At 38.4% G+C, this 22,587-nt stretch overlaps 1 protein-coding gene across 2 annotated transcripts in view; it reads right to left on the bottom strand.

Annotated features, from left to right (window-relative positions):
* SESTD1 (SEC14 and spectrin domain containing 1) overlaps positions 1–22,587 on the bottom strand; it is a 128,949-nt gene that overhangs the window by 84,485 nt on the left and 21,877 nt on the right. The window contains exons 1-2 of one of the 2 annotated variants that reach the window (XM_029934314.1): positions 14,808–14,845; positions 13,116–13,200 (exon numbers count right to left, since the gene is read on the bottom strand). The exons of the other annotated variant lie outside the window; for it this stretch is intronic. The gene's annotated coding sequence lies outside the window, so the exon portion shown is untranslated. Of the gene's footprint in view, positions 1–13,115; positions 13,201–14,807; positions 14,846–22,587 lie in introns of those variants that run through there. 2 annotated transcript variants of the gene reach the window in all.

Below are 22,587 nucleotides of genomic sequence, written 5' to 3'. Positions count from 1 at the left end.
TTACTTTCAACCTGGAGGTGTCTTCTGGTCGAAAATGAGCCTCTTGTAGACAACAAATATATGGGTTTTGATTTTTTATCCATTCTGCTACCCTTTGTCGTTTGGTTGGAGCATTCAGTCCATTTACATTCAGTGTTATTATTGAGAAATGGGGGTTTAGAGTCATTGTGTTCTCCCTAGAATTCATGTTTATAGTGGCATCTCTGTTACTTTGTATTCTTTGCAGCATTTCCCTTATAGAGTCCCTCTTAGGATTTCCTGTAGGGCTGGTTTGGTTGTTATGAATTCTCTCAGTTTTTGTTTATTTGGGAACACTTTTATCTCTCCGTCTATTTTGAATGACAGGCTTGATGGATAAAGGATTCTTGGCTGCATGTTTTTTCTGCTCATCACTTTGAAGATTTCCTGCCATTCCTTCCTGGCCTGCCAGGTTTCATTAGATAGGTCTGTAACCACTCTGATAGGTTTCCCTTTGTATGTGAGAGCCCTTTTCTCCCTAGCTGCTTTCAGAATTCTCTCTTTATATTTTGCCAGTTTCACTATGATATGTCGTGCTGAAGGCCGATTCATGTTACGTCTTAAGGGGGTTCTTTGTGCGTCTTGAATTTGAATGTCTGTTTCTTTTCCCATATTTGGGAAATTCTCAGTTATAATGTGGTCTAGTATCCCTTCAGGCCCTCTCTCTCTCTCTCTTCCTCTTCAGGAATTCCTATGATACAGATGTTGTTCTGCTTGTGTCACTCAGATCTCGAATTCTCCTTTCCTGCTCCTGGATAAATTTTTCTTTTTTCAGCTCCCTCTTTTGCTAGAACTATATCTTCTAATTCACCTATTCTTCTCTCTGCCTCATCAATCCCTGAGGTGGCTGCCTCCAGTTTGTTATTCACCTCACCTATAGCCTTTTTTAACTCATCAGTTGATTCTTTGATGTTTTTCTCAACCCCAGCGATTAATTTTATGACAAGTTTTTAAAATTCTTGATCCGGTATGTTGTCTAGATCTGTCTTGAGCAGTTCTGTGGCTGTGACTTCCTCTTGGAGGTTCTTCAGGGGAGAGTTCCTTCGTTTTGTCATTTTTGCTAGTTTTCTGTTTCTTGTCACCTTTAGAAAGCTTGTTGTGCACTGTGCACCTGTTAATATTTCTCTGTTAAAGGAGGCTTATTGACTGCCCAGGGCCTGTTGTTTCAGGAAATAGTCTTTTAATGGTGTCTCTCACTTTCTCTTGTTGTGCCTTTGAATATTTTATTTCCCTACTCAGTGGTATTTGGGACTTGCTGTCTTGCACACTTTGGCTTGTTTCTTGGTGTAGCCCTAAGAAGGAAAACAGACAGACACACACAGAGGGAACAGTAACACACAAACGCACAGACGAATCAAAAAAACAAACACATTAACAGGGGGAAAGAAAATAAAGAGAATGGAGAGGAAAGAGACGAAAAGAGGAGAAGAAAAGAAAAAGAAGAAAAAAAAATTAAAAAAAAAAAATTAAAGGGCGTCAGAGACAACAAAGGAAATTGGACAGTCTAAAAGTGTATGACCAGTTAAGGATAGACGTAGGGATGAGATATATTCTCCTATATAAAGAAGAAAGGAGGAAAAAAAAGGGGGGAAAGAGAAAGGAAAATAAGGAGTAAAAATTTTTTAAAATTTAACTTAAAAAAGTAATAATAAAAAATACGTACAGAAAAAAGCGAAAAGAAAAAAAATGAAGACAAAAAAGAAGAAATTATTTAAAAAAGCAAAAACGACAACAACTAAAAAAAAAACCAAAAACAAAAATGGCAGCTCCCCCTCTTGGATAGGCGTGGTTTGATGTGGTAGGTCTTGGAGGCTGCTCTCAGAGGCTCCGCCTTGGTGTCTGCAGAGATTAGATAGGCAGGCGTCACACCAAGCTTTGCTGAACTATGAACTGTAGGCCACTCTAATGAGTCTGATCTCCTTTTGCCGCGGTTGAGCCAAGTTGTATTTTCAAGGCCCGCCTAGGTTCAAAGTTCCAGTCCATGCACTTTTTATGCTACCACAGATGAGATGTTTTTGTTTTGGTTGCTGGCTTCTTAGCGGGAGGAATCAATTTGTCTTGGCTCAGGCTGGGATTTCGGCGGCCCCTGCCTGGGGTGAGATACGCAGCAGGAGTTGATGTGCCTGCGCACCGTTGCAGACCCAACCCCTGGCAGGGATCGTGTTAGCGTTGGGGGAGGAATGAGGGTGTAGCTGTTGCCGGAGGCAGCACTGGGAGCTGCTGGAAATGAGCTGGGAGCTCTTGTAGCTTGGGCGCCCACCCTGGTCTCCACCACCACCAACTCTCTGCAGGGATCGTGTAGAGGTGGGGGCTATTTTTTTTCCCCCTGTTGGCACCTGGGATTCAGGGTTCGCGCGGCCAATGCTGGAGGCGAGATGCGCCGTGGAAATGAGGTGCGTGCTCCCACTCCCAAAACCGAGGTCAAAGTGAGCACCCCTGACACCGCCACTGCAGTGGTGGCCGACTCCTTCCCAAGATGGCGCTGGGCTGGAAGCTGTTCCTTCCCTTGCGCCAACTGGATTCGGGATTTAGGCTACCCAGCAGTTATCTATGGAGTGAGCTTCTCCAAGCGCAGTTAAGTGTTCTTTACCTCTTCCCCAGAGACAGTACCATGAGCGTGTTCAGTCTCTCTGTCTCTTCCCTTTGTCTCTCGGGCTCCATGCGCTTGCCCTGTGTTGGGCTGGGGCACCTCCCCTGCCCGTCTCGGGCTGGCCCGTTTTCCAATCTCCCCAGTCCGCACTCACTCACTCAGGTATCCTTCAGGTCCTCTTCCTTCTGGTGTCCGTATTTTCTCCTTCCGCTCTTGCAGATGAGAGTAATGTCCTTCTCAGTTCGATCAATGGGGCAGACGAAGTTTACAGAGCTCCCTTCCTCTCCGCCATCTTGGCTCCTCCCCGCTCAGTTCCACTATTAAATGGCTGTCTCTGATTTTTCATATTTTTACTTCTCCATATCATATTGTAACACATCTTACAGTCATGTTTACCTCAAGATATTTAATATATTGTTTCCATTTTTAACCCCTCTATTAACTGTCTCGATCTCTCCACATTCTGAATTTTTTTAATTCTCCAGGAAAAATTAACCAAGTTGATTTTTTTCTACTGAGGAAGTGGTTCGACTCCTACCAAATTTACTGTTCTTGGTTTAATTTTCTAGTGTCCACTAGGCCACAGCCAGGGGTTCTGGCTAAATGCAAAATGGGACTACCCACACAGCAAGGCCTAAGAACAAGACAGTTTCCCTTAAAAGGGAGCTTCAAAATGGCAGACATCGAGAGGCTTAGCCAACCCAGGTTATTATTAAAACAGGATTTTGACATGAGGATATTTAAAACAAAACAAGAAAATCAAAGGTTCAATTATATTATCCACCTATACTTAGTTGCATATCTAAGAGTATCCTCTATCACATTTTATCCTTTCCTCCCGACCCCTCCTCAGACCCACCAACACAATATAGTGACAATTACTTACAATACCACATGAACTGCATTTTAGTTAAGCCACCCTCTTCTTTTTTTAATAGCCTCCTCTTTTTTTCTTAATTGAGATAACTGACATATAGCATTATATTAGTTTCAGGTACACAATATGATTCAGTATTTGTATTTATTGAGAAGTGATCAACACAGTCTAGTTAACATCTGTCACTATACAATAGTTACATAAAACTTTTTTCTTATGATGAGAACTTTTAAGACCTATTCTCTTAGCAATTTTCAAGTATGCAATACAGTATTATAAACTACAGTCACTACAAAGCATACTCTTGAAAATAATTTTCAGGTAGAGTAGAAAATGTGACTCCACATGAAAGTATATTACTTGTTCAGAAAATAATTGCAATAAACTTTCCCCATTTCACCCATTTCAGGTACTGTGGTATCAGCTGGAGCTAAAAACAAGTCACAGCCCTGCCATGGGGGGGGGAGCGGGGTAGTCTTTTAAGAAAAAACTTCAGGTAGTAACAAAAAGAAAAAATGTAGTCTCAATATTTCAAATAATGACTAAGCAAGATTTAAAAAGTATTATTTTACAGCTTTTGTACATACAACTTAAAAAAAATCACCATTATTTGTACCTATCTTCAAAAAATGTTATTGAACTATATATTTTTTTCTCAAGTTTTATTCCTGAATATCTGTTTATAATCCATTCATCTTTATTCAGCTTCAGCCCCGGATGACATACAATTGGTAGGGGAAATGATGGAAAAACTCACACTATACATTTCAAATCTGAAACCAGTAGTACTTTATGTTTCCAGATCAATATCTTGACCTGATGAGTCAGTTCCCCAGCTCTACAAAAATCAGACAGCTCAGATTCACATCTCTGGTCCCTTTTCTTGTGACCATCTTGTGGGAGATCATATTTTAAAGCTTGATAATGTCGGGGTTCAGAACATGTTCCCCCAAGATGTACCACCTGGACAGATTACATTGAGCTAAAACAAAAGACACAGCAAGAAACTCTGATCTTCCCCCTACTGCCTAAAAGAACTTCAAGGGCCTGCTGCAGGCGGACAGCTATCACAATAGATACCCACATTCTAATAGTAACTCAAGACAGTAGACACAGAGGAACGTAAGCAAACTTTTTTTTTTTAAGATTTTACTTTTAATTAATTTCTATCTGTAAATGGGGCTTGAACTCACATCCCTGAGATCAAGAGTTGCATGCTCCACCAAGTAAGCCAGCTAGGGACCTAAACTTTAATCTTCGGTCAAATTTTGATATATAGGGATACCTGAGTGGCTCAGTCAGTTATGCATCCAACTTCAGGTCAGGTCAGGTCATGATCTCTAAATCTGTGAGTTCAAGCCCTGCATCAGGCTCTGTGCTAACAGCTCAGAGCCTGGGCCCTGCCTCAGATTCTGTGTCTCCCCTCTCTCTCTGCCCCTCCCCCACTCACACTCTCTTCCTCCCTCAAAATTTAAAAATTTTGATATATAATATACATGTATAACTAATAAACATTTATAGTTTATATATAAAATACATACATGTGTATATATAATATACACGTATGTGCTACTGTCTTGATTCATGCTCAGGCAACTTTTGCCTACCATGGCTTCTGCAATCATCAGTGCAAATGGCAGGTGATATAAGAATTATTATAAAAACAATATTGGGTTACCTGGGTGGCTCAGTCAGTTAAGTATCTGACTGGCTCAGGTCATAGTCTCATGGTCCATAGGTACCAGCCCCATGTCAGGCTCTGAGCTAACAGCCCAGAGCCTGGAGCCTGTTTCAGATTCTGTGTCTCCCTCTCTGTCTACTCCTCCCCCGTCTCCCTCTCCACCCTTCCCCTGCTCACACTCTCTCTCTCTCTCTCTCCCTCAAAAATAAACAAACATTAAAAAAAAAAAAATGACAGCTGCAGCTGACCCTTAAAGTAGTAATTGTGTATCCAAGTTTTACAAGCCGTTATTGATTTTACGCTGATAAGTACCGATTTTTTCATCACTGTATTCTCCATATTAAAGTGAAAAAGGAAGATGGTCTCAGTCCCCAGTCTAGATATACCTACACACTATGATATCCAGAAGCAATCTTATTTTTTATCTCTGTCTCCTGAGATGGATGCTTTATCCAAACTTTCCATTACTTTACAGAACTACCTCAGCCTGAAACACTGAATTGTTTTTTTTTTAATAAAGGGATTTTTTAATAAAAGGGTTTTTTGGTTTTTTTATTTTTTTAAAGAACATGTTGAAAATGATGAAGTAGCAGCTTAGAGTAATGAGAAGTATAAGTTTTGGGGTATGTAGGGCAATTCCAATGACCTCATTGATAAAATGTGAAGCAGTCAAGAAATAAAAGCTGTGTTGACCCTTCTAGAGTCTCCTTTCCATCAGTCTTTCATTACTGTCTGTCACAAAAGAGAGGAGTGATGAAAAATAATTACTGTACTACTAGTTCCAATTAGGCATAGTTTTTCAAAAGTTATTTAAAAATTTTTCAATGTTTATCTATTTGTGTGTGCGTCTGAGAGAGAGAGAGAGAACGAGCTGGGGAAGGGTAGAGAAGGAATCTGAAGCAGGCTCCAGGCTCTGAGCTGTCAGGTTTGAACCTATGTACCATAGGACCATGACCTGAACCAAAGTTGGACCCTTAACCATTGAGCCACCCAGATGCCCCTCAAATGTTATTTTACATTTTGCTAGTCATTAGCACAGAAATAACAGAAACAGATTTGCCTATCCCTGGTTGTCGTACATAACTCACAGATAGTTAAAATAATGAACAAAAACACCAAAAAATAAAGGAAAATCTTGCAAAATACAACCCACTATCATCACCACAATAAAATGTTAAATAACACAAAGGTGACTACTCATGGCTGTTCTCTAATGGTATAGTTCTAGATCATTATTTTTCATAAGAAGCCTATTCAGCCTAAGTAACTGAGTGGATTATATTCTCAAACATGAAATGAAGCCAATGATGAATATTTACCTGATATTAATTAATTAAGGAAAATAATGTTCTTAAAAACTTGTTAAATATATGGAAGAATTAAACAATTTACAACATGATTAAAAAAATGTCATATTTCATATACAGTCATTTAAATTGACCTATATTGGGGGTGCTCAGGTGGTTCAGTCACTTAAGCATCAACTTCAGCTCAGGTTGTGACCTCATGGTTCATGGGTTCAAGCCTGTGTTGACAGCACAGAGTCTGCTCGAGATCCTGTCTCCTTCTCTCTCTGCCCGTCACACATACTCCCTCAAAAATAAATAAACATTAAAATAAAATAAAACAACCTTTCTGTTACAACTTATTAAATATGAAAGAAGCAGAAAGTCGGAGTTTACAGCCAATGAGGTGCCTTGGAGACAATATGAAAAAAACTATTCAACCATAAAACTGCATGTTACCTTCAACCAAAACTAAGAAATACAGAAGTAAAGTATCATCATTCCTAAAAGCAAAATAAACCCTACCTAAAATAGAGAGAGTATAGTTAGAGATGATAAAGCCTGAGAACTAGATATATAAATGAGACTAAGTTTCAAGTGCTATCTATACCCATCTTCTACTTTGAATATCTCACTCAAAATCTTGGAGCATTAAAAGAGGAAAACTGAGCAGCCAAATAGTTAAACTGCCATCTTGCCTCCCAGAGAGCAGAAACCAAAACTGTATTAAGGACCTAACAGATCAAGGCAAGGCTAGGTGCTAGACAGACCTGGCATACAAAAAGTATCTAATAAACAAATGTATAAATAATGAAATAAACACTAAAGTGAAGCACCTTAGGAATCCTATCATCATCTCAAGTACCTTGACGTCAACACCTCACAGTATGCAAACACAGGATCATGTGTGCATGCTTTTCCTTTAAGCAGCTCCTCTCTATTTCTTTATGCTGAGACAGTCTCCCACAGATCCAGCAGGTATATATATTGCTGGGATGCTGAGGAAAGGTAGGTCCCTGATGGTGGTTAGATGGACATCAATGGTGCTACCAGAGGGCAGCCATTAGAGGGCAGCAGAGGATGTGCTGAGTATCAGGAAAAGAGAATTGCAAGGCTTTTAATCAAGACTGGGCAAATTACACTTCATAAGAGATTGTAATTGATGACATGAGTTGATGCACTGGAACTCCTCTCTCAATAAGTATAAATCAACCAGTTTATTTGGAAAATTTAGTTAGACTCTTCCAAGAGCTTTAACAACCAGTGAAAACCCATTAGGATAGCCCAAGGCTAACTAAATCATCTCTAATAAGTCTACATCATGTAGACACATAATGGCAATGAACAAAATCAGAATGCTGGCTCGTAGCCTGCATTTTCAGAAGAAATACTACAGCTGTCCTTAAATTTAGATTAGAAATACCTCCAACTGTTGTTACAAAACAAGAGCAATCCTGGTGATGAAAACAAGCAAGCACACCTACAGATACTCACTATCTAACTGGGTTCATCACTCAATATATGCAAATATAAAATTATGCAGAAATAAAAATTCCTCAACTTTATAATAATATATCAAAAGCAGATCACAAGTTGAAAATTTATGTCATGTTTCATTATGGCAGTTGCCAGTGTATGATTATTAACTGGTTTTACAACAATACTGACAGTTCTAGATGAAAGAACAATCCTTTTGGATAGATTTTTAAAAAAACAATAAAATAATGGTTAACTTTCACCATAATACACATTTAGCCAAAACTGTAATTCCTCTAAATAAAATTGAAAGCTAAAGGACTGCCATGTAGTATCATTTTACAGATGCATCAGGACCTAGTTTATTCAAGGAATAAGGGAGGGAGAAAGGAAGAAAGGTTAGAAAAAGAAATATTTTAAGTTTATTATGAAAATATCAATAATCTACCTAGAAAGAAAAAATTCTGTATTAAGTTCAGCTGGGATGCTAAAAGTCCTGTACTGTAACTTAACTTCAAAAATTCAAAAACCTACTGCTAATGGTAATGATAGCCCACCACTTAAAAACTTAAAAACCTCTCTTCCCAAACAGTAAAAGCAGCTACTCCTACACCACCCTTCTAGCCCTGCCTGGTTTTTGGAGGAGCCAGAGACACTGATACCTACAAGGTCAGAAACATAAGAAATTTAGTTCCTTAAGGATTTCTCTGCAGCTCTAGCTACTCTAGCAAACCTTTAGAGCTGCAAACTTCCGTTTTGAAGGTCCAGCTTTAAAAATTCTTTAACTGTGTTAATTTTTCAAATCTCTGGCTCTTCTTGTCTGTATATTGATTAGTCCTCAGGAGTTTGGCTGCTTCATCAAAACTGAGGAAGCAAAGGAAAAAGGAATATTGCTTTAGAAAATTATAGAATTGGGGCGCCTGGGTGGCTCAGTTGGTTAGGCATCTGACTTTGCCTCGGGTCATGGTTTCGCGGCTCGTGGGTTGGAACCCCACGTCAGGCTCTGTGCTGACAGCTAGCTCAGAGACTGGAGCCTGCTTCGGATTCTGTGTCTCCTCCTCTCTCTGACCCTTCCCTGCTCATGCTGCCTCTCTTGCTCTCTCAAAAATAAATAAAAACATTAGGAAAAATTTATATTAAAAAAAGAAAGAAAATTATAGAAGAATAGAATTCCAGGAAAGTAATTTCTGGCATCCTCAGCTATAGAGTACCTCATGGCTAGAGCCTCTTTAGATGCTTCCAAAGCTCTCAGATGAGCTCTCTACCTGCATGGCTCAGTCTTACACTGAGCTCCAAGAAGCCTGGGTCACTTCCTTCTCCAAGGCAATGATTCTGTCCACTGAGTTCAATGGCTGGGTAGGTCTCCCTCCATCATCAGAGGAAGATGCATGCCCAGCCCTAATCACTTCACAAACTCACTGTCTCATTTCTAGATACCAATGCCTCTTAACCTGCCATAGGTGTTTCCTGCCTTCCTCTTTATCTCAGAACTTCTCTGGGTAATCACCAAAACATCTTCTTCTCTCCCAACCTTTATCACAGAAAGAAGTGTTCTTACTCTGTCTTTGGCAAAGACATACATGCCTTTCACTGAGCTGATCTCTGACAAAATTCAACATCCTAGACAGAAACAGTTCAATAGATTTGAACAGAAGTTCATATGCATCATCAGATTCTTAATTCCAAAGAACTGGCAAACAAATTAATTTTTAGTACCCAATTATTTATATGTGGGATACCACACATTCACAAGGGAACTTTTGTCCAAGTAAATTCTAACCTCTAACACAAATTGAGACTTTGGCACTATCATATTTTTTTGTTTATATAATGTCAACATAAGGCACATACCAAACAACACACTAGAAAAAAGATTTTAAAAAAGTACTAAAATTTTTTTTATTTAAAATAACTAATACAATGGAAAACTACTCAAAAATGGAATTATATTACCAGGCAGAAAGAAGGCTGTGGAAAACATGAAGAGTTATTTTCCATCATGCTAAAAGTCTTATTTAAAAAAAACATATGTTTAAAAAATGTGATATCTTAACATTTTTGAGATAAAACTACAAAAACAATACTGAACATACAACAAATCCTTTAACTTGTTCTGTAACTGAAATGTCACTTCACTATCAATGGAACAAAGTAATCTAAGGCACATGAAAAATTACGTGTAGAATAATCACCCCTTCTATACCTCATAAGGACTGTTAGTAATACCAGATACCTTTCCCAAGCAAAGATCACCCCTACTGAAGACTCCTCTGCCATGGGATCTGTTCCAAAGAGCTGTTTCCTCTGAAAAGCAGTTTAGTGCAGTAATAAAGAAAGATCATGGCCTTGGAGACCACGTGTGACTCTAAGGCAGCCACTTACTAACTAGGTGGCTTAGGCAATTCCTTTAATTTCTCTTCAGGGGCATAATCACTGAACTCACTCACAGGACTGAGGACTACGTGAACTAGCATGTCTACAGTGTTTAATATACTCCAGGATAGTAGGCATTCAATAAATAGTACCTATCATTAGCAGGTAAAATTTTCTTCCTCGACTAACTACTGATTTACTATCAATTATTTTCCAAAGGCCATGGTCAAATCATCCCCTCCTAAGGCTTTCTTGGCCCAACACACTTAAATGGCCACAACCTCATTACAAACAAGTAACTTAATACACTCTGGCATTTTTTTTATGTTCAATATTATTTCATCCTCAACACAACATACTATTTTGTTAGTATCCCCATATCTTCTGATTTAAAAAAAAAGTGAGGCACAGAGAATTTCCCAAGAGCATACAGAAATTAACAGATTTATAAATCACAGACTTAGAACCATGGAGAGCATCTGCTCCAACTTTTTCATTTTATTGATAAGGAAACAGTCTTTCTTTGGCTGCTATAACAAAAATACCATAGACTGAATGACTTATAAACAATAAAACTTTCTCATGGTTCTGCTCAGGCTGCTATTTAACAAAATACCACAGAGTGGGTGCCTTACAAATAACAGAAATTTATTTCTCACATTTCTGGAAACTGAGAAGTCTAAGATCAATATGCAGGTGGATGCAGTGTCTGACGGAAGCTCACTTCCTGCTCTACAAGAGGCCCGTCTTCCACATGTGTCCTCACATGGTGGAAAGGGGAAGGGAGTTCTCTGGGGTCTCTTAGAAGAGCACACTAATCGCCTCCCAAGGCCCACCTCGAAATAGCATGACATTGATGATTTGTTTTCAACATATGAATTTTGGAGAGACACAAACATCCAATCTAGAACAGAAACTGAGATCTAGAGGATATATATTTACCCTCCTAAGGCTACACAGCAAATAACATTAAACAGTTTCATGAAACCCTAAAACCCTGCACAGTGCTTCTCTCCACTATATTATTTTATCACATAATAAAATCTAAATTAAAAACACACAAATCAGGACGCCTAAGTGGCTCAGCTGGTTGAATGTCTGACTCTAGATTTTTGCTCAAGTCATGATCTCAGGGTCCTGGGATAGAGCCCCACGTTGATATATATTCTCTCTCTCTCTCTCTCTCTCACTGTCCCCCCACTGCCCATTCTCACACACTGTCTCTCAAAAACAAAACAAAAAAAAACCACACAAGACATAGAAACAACCCAAATGTCCATCAATTTTGAATGAATAAACAAAATGTAATATACCCATATAACAGAATACTACTTGGCAAGAAAAAGGAATGAAGTATGAGTGAACTTTAAAACATACTAAGTCAGAGAAGCCAAACACAGAAGGTCACATATTACATAATACCACTGATATGAAATATCCAAAACTGACAAATTCATAGAGACAGAGAGTAAATGAATGGTTTCCCAGGGCTAGAGTAGGTATGAGAAATGACTGGTAATGGGCATAAGAATTCTTTTCCAGGGTGATGAAAGTGTTATAAAATTAAATTATGGTGACAGTCCCTGCAAATCTACTAAAAATCACCAAATGAATCACTTAAAATGAATGAATCTATGGCATGTAAATTTTATCTCAATAAACCTGCCAAAAAATAATTTTAAAAAGTAAAGAGAACTGTCTATTTTGTAGATTAGGGAAATCTGCATAAAAATGATGTACACTCCTAGAGCACCTGGGTAGCTCACTCATGTATGTGTCCAACTGTTGATTTCAGCTCAAGTCAAGATCCCAGGGTGGTGGGTTCAACACTGACAGTGCAGAGCCTGCTAAGGATTCTCTCTCCCCATTCCCTGCTCATGTGTGTACATACTCTCTCCCAAAATAAATAAACTTTAAACAAAAAAAACACAATAACTAACATGGCTGAAAATTTTCTATAAAGCACTAATCACTTTGTGTTCACTGCCTTATTTAGAACTCACAATACTACTAGTTAAAATTAGTTTTGTCACCATTTAACAGCTGAGTAAACTGAGGCTTAGTGAGATGGAGAGAGGTCACCCTGCCTAAAGTCATGTAGCCCATAAATAGCAAAACTAGAATTTAAACCTAAGGCTGGGTCCAAGGCCTAAGTACATTAGTTCCCATGCTCTTGTTTAATGTAGTAACATTTATTATAATATGAATAAAGGTCTTTAACAGTTCTTGAATAGAACTGTTCATTTTTAAAATATAATGACATGAACGTTGTTAATATTTGCAAATGGAATATGTCTGGAATTTGGGTAAATAATTGGGGGGTGGATATACATGGAACAGAATTAGTAACATGTTGATAATTGTTGAAAGACAATATGTAAATAGAGTTTCACATTACTATGTTTTTGTGTAACTGAATATCTCTGATAAGATTAATAACACTCAATCTTAAACATGCCAATCTCAAAAAAGCAGCAGCTATAATACTTTAAAATTCTTTTGCAGTTAGCAAAATTTTATTTCAAAATCAAGAAGACACAGGAAGTAGACTACACATAATTTTTAAATATTCACCATCATATTCTACAACCCTTTATGGAGAAAGATCTGAGTATTTGATCCTCATGTAAAACTGAAAAGGAGATCAATTCTGTCAAACGCAGAAACCAGGAGATAAAAAGCAGGCAGGCAGGAAAATTTTTGTTCCCTGTCTCCTCAGGTCTTTGTGACTGGGGTCATTTCCTCAGCATTCTCCCTCTTACTCTATCACCATAACCATATTATACTTTTATACTTTTTTATTGATTAAATTACCAAGAAAAGCAAAAGCACATGTCCACAATTGGCACTCACTGTGACGTATCAACAGCAGTGGTTGGTCAGAGACCAGGCAGATCTCCTAGGTGAAGAATCAATTAAATATTATATGGATTAGTCCAGAAAAGAGAGTCCAAACGTTTTGCATGTGACACATTTCAACAGTTAAGAGCACAGTTCAAATTTAGGAACAATTTATTTTAGCTATAGTCACTAGAACCAAAAAGGTTATGTCTGAAATCTAAAGTAGGTGTCGGATCTGAATGTGTCTGAATGAATGTGTGTGTCTTGCCCAGGACAATATCTGGCACACGACCAAGGCACATTATTTGCTGAATTAACTCCCTTCTTACAATCCCACCAAAGCTTTCTCATTTCAGAGTCACTGGGCACAATAATTAGGAAACAGGAGAAAGCATAAGAGAAAACAAGCTTATTAAATAATTTTAAACTTGACAAAGCACTAGGAATAGAGCATGCATTTACTCTTAGCGGAATATTGAATTACATAGTTCAGGAACTTTTACTGAAACATCTTGGGACATGGCCCATCAAGATCATGAATGAAAAGAAGCACTGTATAAAGCCTTCTTTATGCTACAACCCATTGTATAACCTCTGGCTTTTCAAACTGGCTTATTTAACTTTACTATCCTTATAGCCTAAGTGAATTTTCATGCTCTATATTTCAACACTTGGAAAAAGTCACTATATATTATAGGAATATTTTTCCATTTTCTGAAATTATATCATACTTTCATTACAGTATTCACCATCATTCCTTCTCCCATTTCCCTTTCTCGCTTTAGTATCTATAAATACTTTCCACTTCCTATTCCTTTATTGCAATATTTTTTCAAAAGCTTTTATTTATTTTGGGGGGAGGGGTCTAGGGAAAGAGGAGAGGGAGAGGGAGGGAAGGAGAGGGAGGGAAGGAGAGGGAGGGAGAGGAAGGAAGAGAGAGAGAGAGAGAGAGAGAGAGAATACCAAGAAGTTTCCACCTTCTCAACCCACAGTGAGACGGAGGGCTGGAACCCACAACTGAGATCATGACCTAAGCCAAAATCAGGAGCCAGATGTTTAACCAACTGAGCTATCCAGGCGCCCTTCTTGTACTATTTAGAAAGCCCCTGATTCTAGCACCCATCTCTCACCTGGCTGATTATCTGATCTGTAAAAGCCACAAAAGAATCATAAAGGAAACTCTGGAATTCCTCTGCACAGTCAAAAAATAAAAAAGTATTTGCAAGTATTTCTAATAATTGAGACAATATAATCTCTGCCATCAACTAATTAATACTATGCTCTAGATGTGAGATTTGTGAGAACAGCAAGTAAACAAAAACATTTTTTGTAGTAACACACAATGCACAAAAATCAAAAATTTTTAAATGAGAAATGACAGCAAGGTGCCTGGGTGGCTCAGTCGGTTAAGCATCGAGTTCACTCACATGATCTCAAGGTTCGAAAGTTCCAGCCCCACACTGGGCTCTCTCCTGTCAGCACAGAGCCACTTCAAATCTCAGCCCACCCCCTTTCTGCCCCTCCCCTGCTCACACTCTCTCAAAGTAAACATTTAAAAGAAAGTATCTTTAAAAAGAAAAAAAGGTGGTAATTGTTTAAAAAAAATGATTTAAGTTTAAAAGGCTTTCTTGAAATGACCAAGGTTTCTAGTTTTACAAAGCATACCATTTAAATAGGAAGAATCAAAGCAGTGTTTTCTGTTTTTAATGACTTCAATGCTGCTTGAAGAGCCCCTGAAAACAAGCAGAGGCAAGCATGGTGTCATGATTAAGACTAGAGTCAGACTGACAAGGGGACATACCCTAACCATGTCCCTTGTGAGCTGTGACCTTCAACAAGTTGCTTTACTTCTCACCTCAGGAAGGCCCAGCTACAATTCTGCGTAGGGTGATATGCCAGCATCTCCCTTTTAGTTTAAGCTCATTACATTAGCTTCAATGCTTAAAGTTAAAGGGACTCCTGATCACCCTCCCAGAACCCTTTCCTAGGAATGATTCTCCCAACTCCCAGCAATCACCACATATCTACCACTGAGGCAAACTGAGCGACACACAATGCTTTCCCCTACAAGAAGAATTTTATAAAGACATCTAACAAACCATATTTTACTACAGTGACAAGGGTACTCTTGAATTAGTATTCTTATAAAAAAAAACTCCAAAAGCATCAGCTTTGCTCACAAAAAATGCAGAGGCATAAGTAATCTTCATCTATATAAAACTACTATAAAAAATGAAATCAGAACAATTAAGCTAATGAGAACTATCCCCCAAACAACAAAAAAGCAGAAAACTTTAATAAACACTCCAAACTAAATTGTATCTCCTTAAAGAGGCAGTTGGAACATTAAAAAAAAAAAACAACACTTCAAATCAAAAATTTGTAAAATACTTAAAAAAAACAAAGGCAAAACAAAATGAAAAAACAGGTGACTAAACTCAGGTAAGAAATAGAAGAGAAAGAAAAAAATCACATCAGAACTGAAGATAAAATTACAAGGTGCTCAATAATAAATTGAAATAAATTTGTTCTTGAAGTTTATTTATTTTGAGAGAGAGGGAGAGAGAGAATCCAAAGCAGGCTCTGTGCGGTCATGCAGAGCCTGACTGAGGCACACAGTGCCCCAAATTCAAATAAAAATTTAATAAATACCCTGAAGGAAACCGTAAAAGAGCAAAAGAATGAAAAATACAATGAAGTAAAAATAAGTTGTTTTTGAAATAGAATACAAAGAAGGTATAATTGTACGAAAATGAAGAAGAAAAACAAAACATTAAAATGGAACTAATGTTTAAAACTATCATCCAAAAAAACTTCAGAAACAAGACCCAATTTTATATATGAAAAGGACCCACTAGATGGTAGGGGGAATTGACCTGCTAGAATAAACTCTAAGACAAATCCCAGGAAAACTATTAGACTTTAAAAAATAAAAGGAAAAATAAAACTAGGGATTCCAAGCAAAAGGATCAAATAACTATGGTAAAGGAAATTAGGACTGGTACCAGACTTCTCAAAAACAATATACACTGCAAGGCCACACGGTAAACATGTGAAGTGTGAACCAAGGATTTTATTTCTGGCCAAGCTGTCCTTCCAGTACCGAGGCCACTAAAAAACACTTTATTTTGGGGGGCGCCTGGGTGGCTCAGGTCACGATCTCATGGTTCATGGATTCAAGTGGCCGATCAAGCTGTGTGCTGACAGCTCAGAGCCTGGGGCCTGCTTCTGATTCTGTGTCTCCCTCTCTCCCTCTGCCCCTCCTCTGCTTGCACTCTGTCTCTCAAAAATAAATAAATAAATGTTAAAAAAATTTTTTAACTTTGTTATTTTTTTAAGTTTATGTATTTATTTTGAGAAAGAGGGAAAGAGAGCGCACACAGTAAGAGGCCGAGAGAGAGGGAAAGAATTGTAAACAGGTTCCGTGCTGTCAGCGCAGAACCCAACACAGGGCTGGAACCACGTACCACAACATCATGACCTGAGCTGAAATCAAGAGTCAGATGCTTAACCACCTGAGCTACCCAGGCACCCATACGTCTTACACAAGACTATTCATTACAGTACATACAAATTGGAAAATACAATTGCAAACAATCTGCATGTCCAGAGATAATTAAGAAGTTTAATAAAGAATGAGTGGGGCACCAGGGGGGCTCAGTCAGTTAAGCTCAGGTCACAATCTCATGGTTTGAGTTCGAGCCCCATATCAGGCTCTATGCTGACAGCTCTGAGCCTGGAGCCTGCTTCAGATTCAGGGCCTCCCTCTTCTCTCTGACCCTCCTCTGCTTGTGCTTGCTCTCTCAAAAATAAACATTAAAAACAATTTTTAAAAAAAGAATGAGTATATCCACACAGTAGGGTAGCACACAACTTTAAAACAGAATGAAGAGAGCCTCTATAAAATAACATGGATATCCAGGATACACTGTTACATGAAAAAACTACTGCAAAACAATGTCTGTACTAGATTACTTTTTTGTAATAAAAAGAAAAAAGAATAATATTTATCTGTTCATTCTGTGCAAAGAGAAACAAAATATAAATGATAGAGTAACTGCCTACAGAAAATAGGGGAGAATGGGTGCTAAGCACGGGAAATTGGAAAAGGAGAAGAGATGATTCTGTATAGTTCTGACTTTTGGAACCACGCTAATGTTTGACATACTCAAAGAAATGTAACAAGATTAACAAAGATGAGAGGAAAATAAATCTCATAATTGAAATCAAACAGAAAGAAATATCTTAATGGCATTTCAAATGACAAACATAATGCACTAAATGGGGGAGGGAGAGGGGAGAACCCAAATAACTTTTGAACAAAATAGTTTTACCATATACTCTAAGTCTGTAAACAAAACTGTAAATAAATACTGAACTCCAATAAATGAGTTTATTTGGTTTTACAGTGTTAAGGATTAGCAATTCTTAATTACTTTCTGTGTATCCTAGGATTGAGCAAATAAGTAAGTAGACTGTGAGTAACGAGAGAGCCAGACTTCCTTTACTGTCAAAGGAAGTTACAAACATGGAAGGTGGGAGAGAGGCTAAAACAAACCCCTTAGTGATGGTTGGAATAGGAAACATTAACATGTACTCAAAACTTTTTAAAACTTTTAGATATAGAGGTGTATGTGTATATGTTCCACACCTCTGTCCACTGAGAATTTTCTGATTAATTTTACATGTCAATTTGACACAGAGTATCCAGATATCTGATTAATATTATTCTGAATGTTTCTACAAGGGTGTTTTTTTATGAAATTAACATTTTATTGGTAAAGTATATTGCCCTCCATGTTGTGGGTGAGCCTCACCAAATCACCTGAAGGCCTGAATAAAACAGACAGACCCTTCCCCAATAGGAGAGAATTCCCTAATAAACTGCCTTCAGACGAAATCTGCAACATCAGCCCTTCCTGCCTGACAGCTCTTGAACTGGATCATAGGTTCTCCCTGAGTCTCAACAGCCTGCCACCCTACCATGCAGCCTGGTCTGAAGCCTCCACAGCCACATGAGCCAATTTCTTACGATAAACCTCCTTATGCATATGCCCTATTGGTTCTGTTTCTCTCGAGAACCCTAATACAAAGCCTAAAATCATTAAATCTCAGTAGCAATGAGCACAGGTGCCTGGATCTTTTTTTTTTTTTTTTTTTAGTTTATTTATTTATTTTGAGAGAGAGAGAGAGAAAGTGAGAGTGGGGCAGGAGCAGAGAGAGATCCCAAGCAGGCTCCACACCATCAGCACAGAGCGTGAGAGGGGACTCAAACTCACAAACTGTGAGATCATGACCTGAGCCCAAGTTGGACACTTAACCAGCTGAGCCACCCAGGTGCCTCTGGATCTTGATTTCTAAATACTGTTCCCACTAAAAATAATCAGGACTCCTTGAAAAAAAGGCAGATCTCAAGGCCAGGTAAAGGAAACATAAAATGGAACATCTTGTTGACAAAATATAAAGTGCTCAAAACTTTAAGGGTACATATCAGAAAGACAAAGAATAATACAGGTTAAGAATCATCACTGTATGGTAAAACTCAGGGAAGTTATGAGAAATAAAATTTTTAGAGATTCTCAAAGTATCTCCCTTAAAGATATTACCTACAAATGTGAGAAAAAGTAATGTTACAGTGGAGAAGCCTAGAGGACACCACCAAAACCAAGTGATAAGAATTTACATCACCTGTAATAGAACAACAATAGCATGGGCCTCCAGATATGATATACGGATATACTTCTGGAGTATTCTGGCCAAAACGGCACAATCTAAATCTAATCAAGAAGAAATATCAAAAAAAAAAAAAAAACCAACCCAAATTGATACAATATTTCTACAAAGCAGTGGACATATAGTCTGCCAAAATGTCCTCTCATGGAGGCGTCTGGCTGGCTCAGTTGCATGAGCATCTTACTCTTGGTTTTGGCTCAGGTCACAGTCTCATGGTTCGTGAGTTCGCGCCCCACGCTGGGCTGTACACTGACAGCAAGGAGCCTGCTTAGGATTCTCTCTCTCTGCCCCTCCCTGACACACACTCTCTCTCAAAATAAATAAAATTTTAAAAATTATATATATATATTTTTTAAATGTCCTATCATATAACACAAAGCAGACCAAAGAAGATTAAAAAGGTATGACAAATGAAAACACACAATCCTAGACTGGACCTTATGCATGGGGGCGGGGGGGGGGGGCGGGAATGTTTATCATTCACTCAAAAGGACACTATCAAATTCAGCAAATCTAAATTTTTAAAATGTATCTATTTTTAGAGAGAGGAGGAGAGATACAGACAAACAAACAATCCCAAGCGGGTTCCATGCTGTCAGCACAGAGCCCCCGACATGAGACTCAACCCCACGACCCTAGGATCATGACCTGAGCCTTAATCAAGTCAGATGCTCAGCCAAATGAGCCACCCAGGCACCCTCTAACATTCAGCAAATCTGAATAAAGTCAATGCACTGCTATATCAACTTTGATCAAAGAAATCAAATTAATAACTTTGATCACTATACTCTGGGTGGCCCAGTCAGTTAGGTGTCTGACCTCAGCTCAGGTCATGATCTCACAGCTCATGGGTTCAAGCCCCACATCGGGCTCTGCTGACAGCTCAGAGCCTGCAGCCTGCTTCAGATTCTGCATCTCTGTCTCTCTCTGCTCCTCCCCCACTCATGCTCTGCCTCTCCCTCTTACTCTAAAATAAATAAACATTAAAAAAAGAAAAGAAAATATCCTTCATTTTTGGGAAATGCACCCTGAATGTTATTTTAGGAGCAAAGGGACACAATGTCTTCAATGCTCTCAAATGGCTCAGAAAAACTGTGTATTCAATGGCTTTATAAAACACAAATGTGCAGCACCTGGGGTGACTCAGTTCGTTGGGCTTCCAACTCTTGATTTCAGCTCAGGTCATGTCATGATCTTACTGTCATGAGATCAAGCCCTGTGTTGGGCTCTGTGCTGGCAGCAGAGACTGCCTAGGATTCTTCCTCTCCATCTCTCTCTGCCCCCTACCCCATTCTCTCATGCACATGCATGCACATGTGTACACTATCAAAAGTAAATAAATATATTTTTTTAAAAGCACTCATGTTATAAAGCTAACATTTGGGGAATCTGAGTTGAAGAGTATATAGAGTTCTTTGAATTATTTTTGTAATTTTTTCCATCAGTCTGAAATATTCCGAATTTTAAAACTGGGTGAAAATAAATATTTGATAATAAACCCTCCTACATCGTTCCCCAATGTGTGTGCACCCACATACGCATTATAATAAAGGTCAAAGCCAAAAACTGAAGAGAGACCTTCAAGCTATTCTTTTCCTATACCTTCTCTACAAATGGCCACATAACCTGCCAACCCTATCTTCTTCTCTTCAACAGCCCTATTGCCTCAACTATTGTATAACCTCTGAAAGATTCCCAAATCCAGAATCTTCACACTTGCAAAAATAACCACCTCACTACTCTAAAATTTTTAAGTCCTCCATGACCAACTCTTCTGCCAGATTTAAGACTTTTCCAGATCATGCCCCTGACTCTACCTCATATCCTTCTCATCAGTAAGAAACGGAGTACAGTTCTCTGAACTTGGCAACTGTTTCACTGTTGGTGCTCTGGCATACCCGCTTTCTCTGTTGAAATACCCTGCTCTGTCCAGTCAAATAAATTCCTATTTATTCTTTAAAACTTACCTTAGCTTCACCTTGTCTCTGAAAGTTTCCCTGACACAACACTCAATGTGAGGATGAGTAATGGTTCTTTTCTTCCTTTGTGCTGTTATTTTATCTTATATCTATTATACGTCTCACCCAGTGTAACTATCTCCCATTCTAAGGCGAATGGTGACTCACTGACAGAAAAGACTAACTTATGCTTATTTGTTGACATCGACAAATAAGGGTCCTTGGGACACTTTGGGGGCTCAGTCAGTTAAGGGCCCAACTCTTGATTTCACCTCAGATATGATCTAGTGGTTTGTGGGATGGAGCTCCACCTCAGGCTCTGTGCTGACAGTGCGGAACCCACTTGGGATTCTCTCTCCCTCTCTCTCTCTGTCCCTCCCCCTGCTTGTGCTTGCATGCTAATAAACAAACATCAAAAAAAAAGTTTAAAGAAAAATATTAAAAATGTTACACTTGCATCGCTTTCTAGTATACTCATTACAGGGATAAGGGAAACTGCCTTCTAATTCTGAGAGAGAGATCCTCAAATCAATGACAATAATCCATGTTAAAGCTTCCATGACAAAATGCCATCACATACAAATATGCAAAAACCTAACTACAGAAATTAGGACTGTTGATGACTTTGATACCTTACCCTTCTGGTTTTTCTGATGATCACGTTATCCTTAGCATTCTGGGGACCCAGCATGATCTGACCCTCACTTCCTGGCCCTTCCTACATGTTTCTATCATAGCCTAAATACATTTCCAAGGATAAAATTTAGCATATATTATTAAAAGTGTATGCTCCAGAGTAAGTGTATGTTCAGAACTGAGTTGATTTCCACTGTATGTCTGCCCTTTCCCTACAAATGACAAGAAGTGTGTGAAGCACAGAAGGGACCCAATGAACAATGAGAGAAATGGCTGAATTCGTCTGAGATATTTTAAGTGGGAATTTTCATAACAATTTAGTTTATTTTCTTCAGAATAAAGAAAGCAATTATTTTTCAGAATAAGCACTAATAATCAGACCTATTTGCCCTATATGGCAAAAGGCCCATTTTCAGTAGTATAAAGGGTACTTCAAGATTTCCCCTCAACATCTGGGAGCACAAAGACTTCCCCTACCACTGTTCACCAAAGACAAGAGTCCATGGGGCTTAGCAGCTTTAATGCCTACCAGAAGGAGAGAGATACAACCACGGCAAAAATTTTGAAATGATTATTAAGTATAATGACACTAATACAAACTTAGAAAACTGTTGGTGTACTGAAAACTAATGCCTTCTCTTCAAAGTCCCATGATCATGAATTAAATTCCCTTAAAAGCCCTATCATCATGAATTAAATCCCTTCAAAAATTTTATATTCCAAAAATATACATATATTAAATAAAGCATTATACTTACAGTATACGCTATATTTAGAAAAACAGAAAATTTGACAAGTAACTTGACAATAATCCAATAACTTTCTCACCATAATCATTAAAGTTTTTTTTAATTTTTAATGTTTTTCTTTATTTTTGAGAGAGAGACAGAGCATGCATGGGAAAGAGCAGAGAAAGAGGGAAACACAGGACCCAAAGCAAGCAGCAGTCTCTGAGCTGGCAGCACAGAATCTGATGAGGGGCTCAAACTGAGAAGCAGTGAGATCATGACCTGAACCAAAGTCAGACACTTAACCAACTGAGCCACCCACTTGCTCCATGCATTAAAATTTTCTTAATATAAAGTACAGCTCTTTTGAAATAGTTCCCTCACACTCAT

Source organism: Suricata suricatta, chromosome 3, assembly GCF_006229205.1.
Source record: "Suricata suricatta isolate VVHF042 chromosome 3, meerkat_22Aug2017_6uvM2_HiC, whole genome shotgun sequence".
Classification (NCBI taxonomy): Eukaryota; Metazoa; Chordata; class Mammalia; order Carnivora; family Herpestidae; genus Suricata; species Suricata suricatta.
The sequence above is the reverse complement of the archived record's forward strand: the minus strand, read 5'-3'. Positions and strand labels throughout refer to the sequence as shown.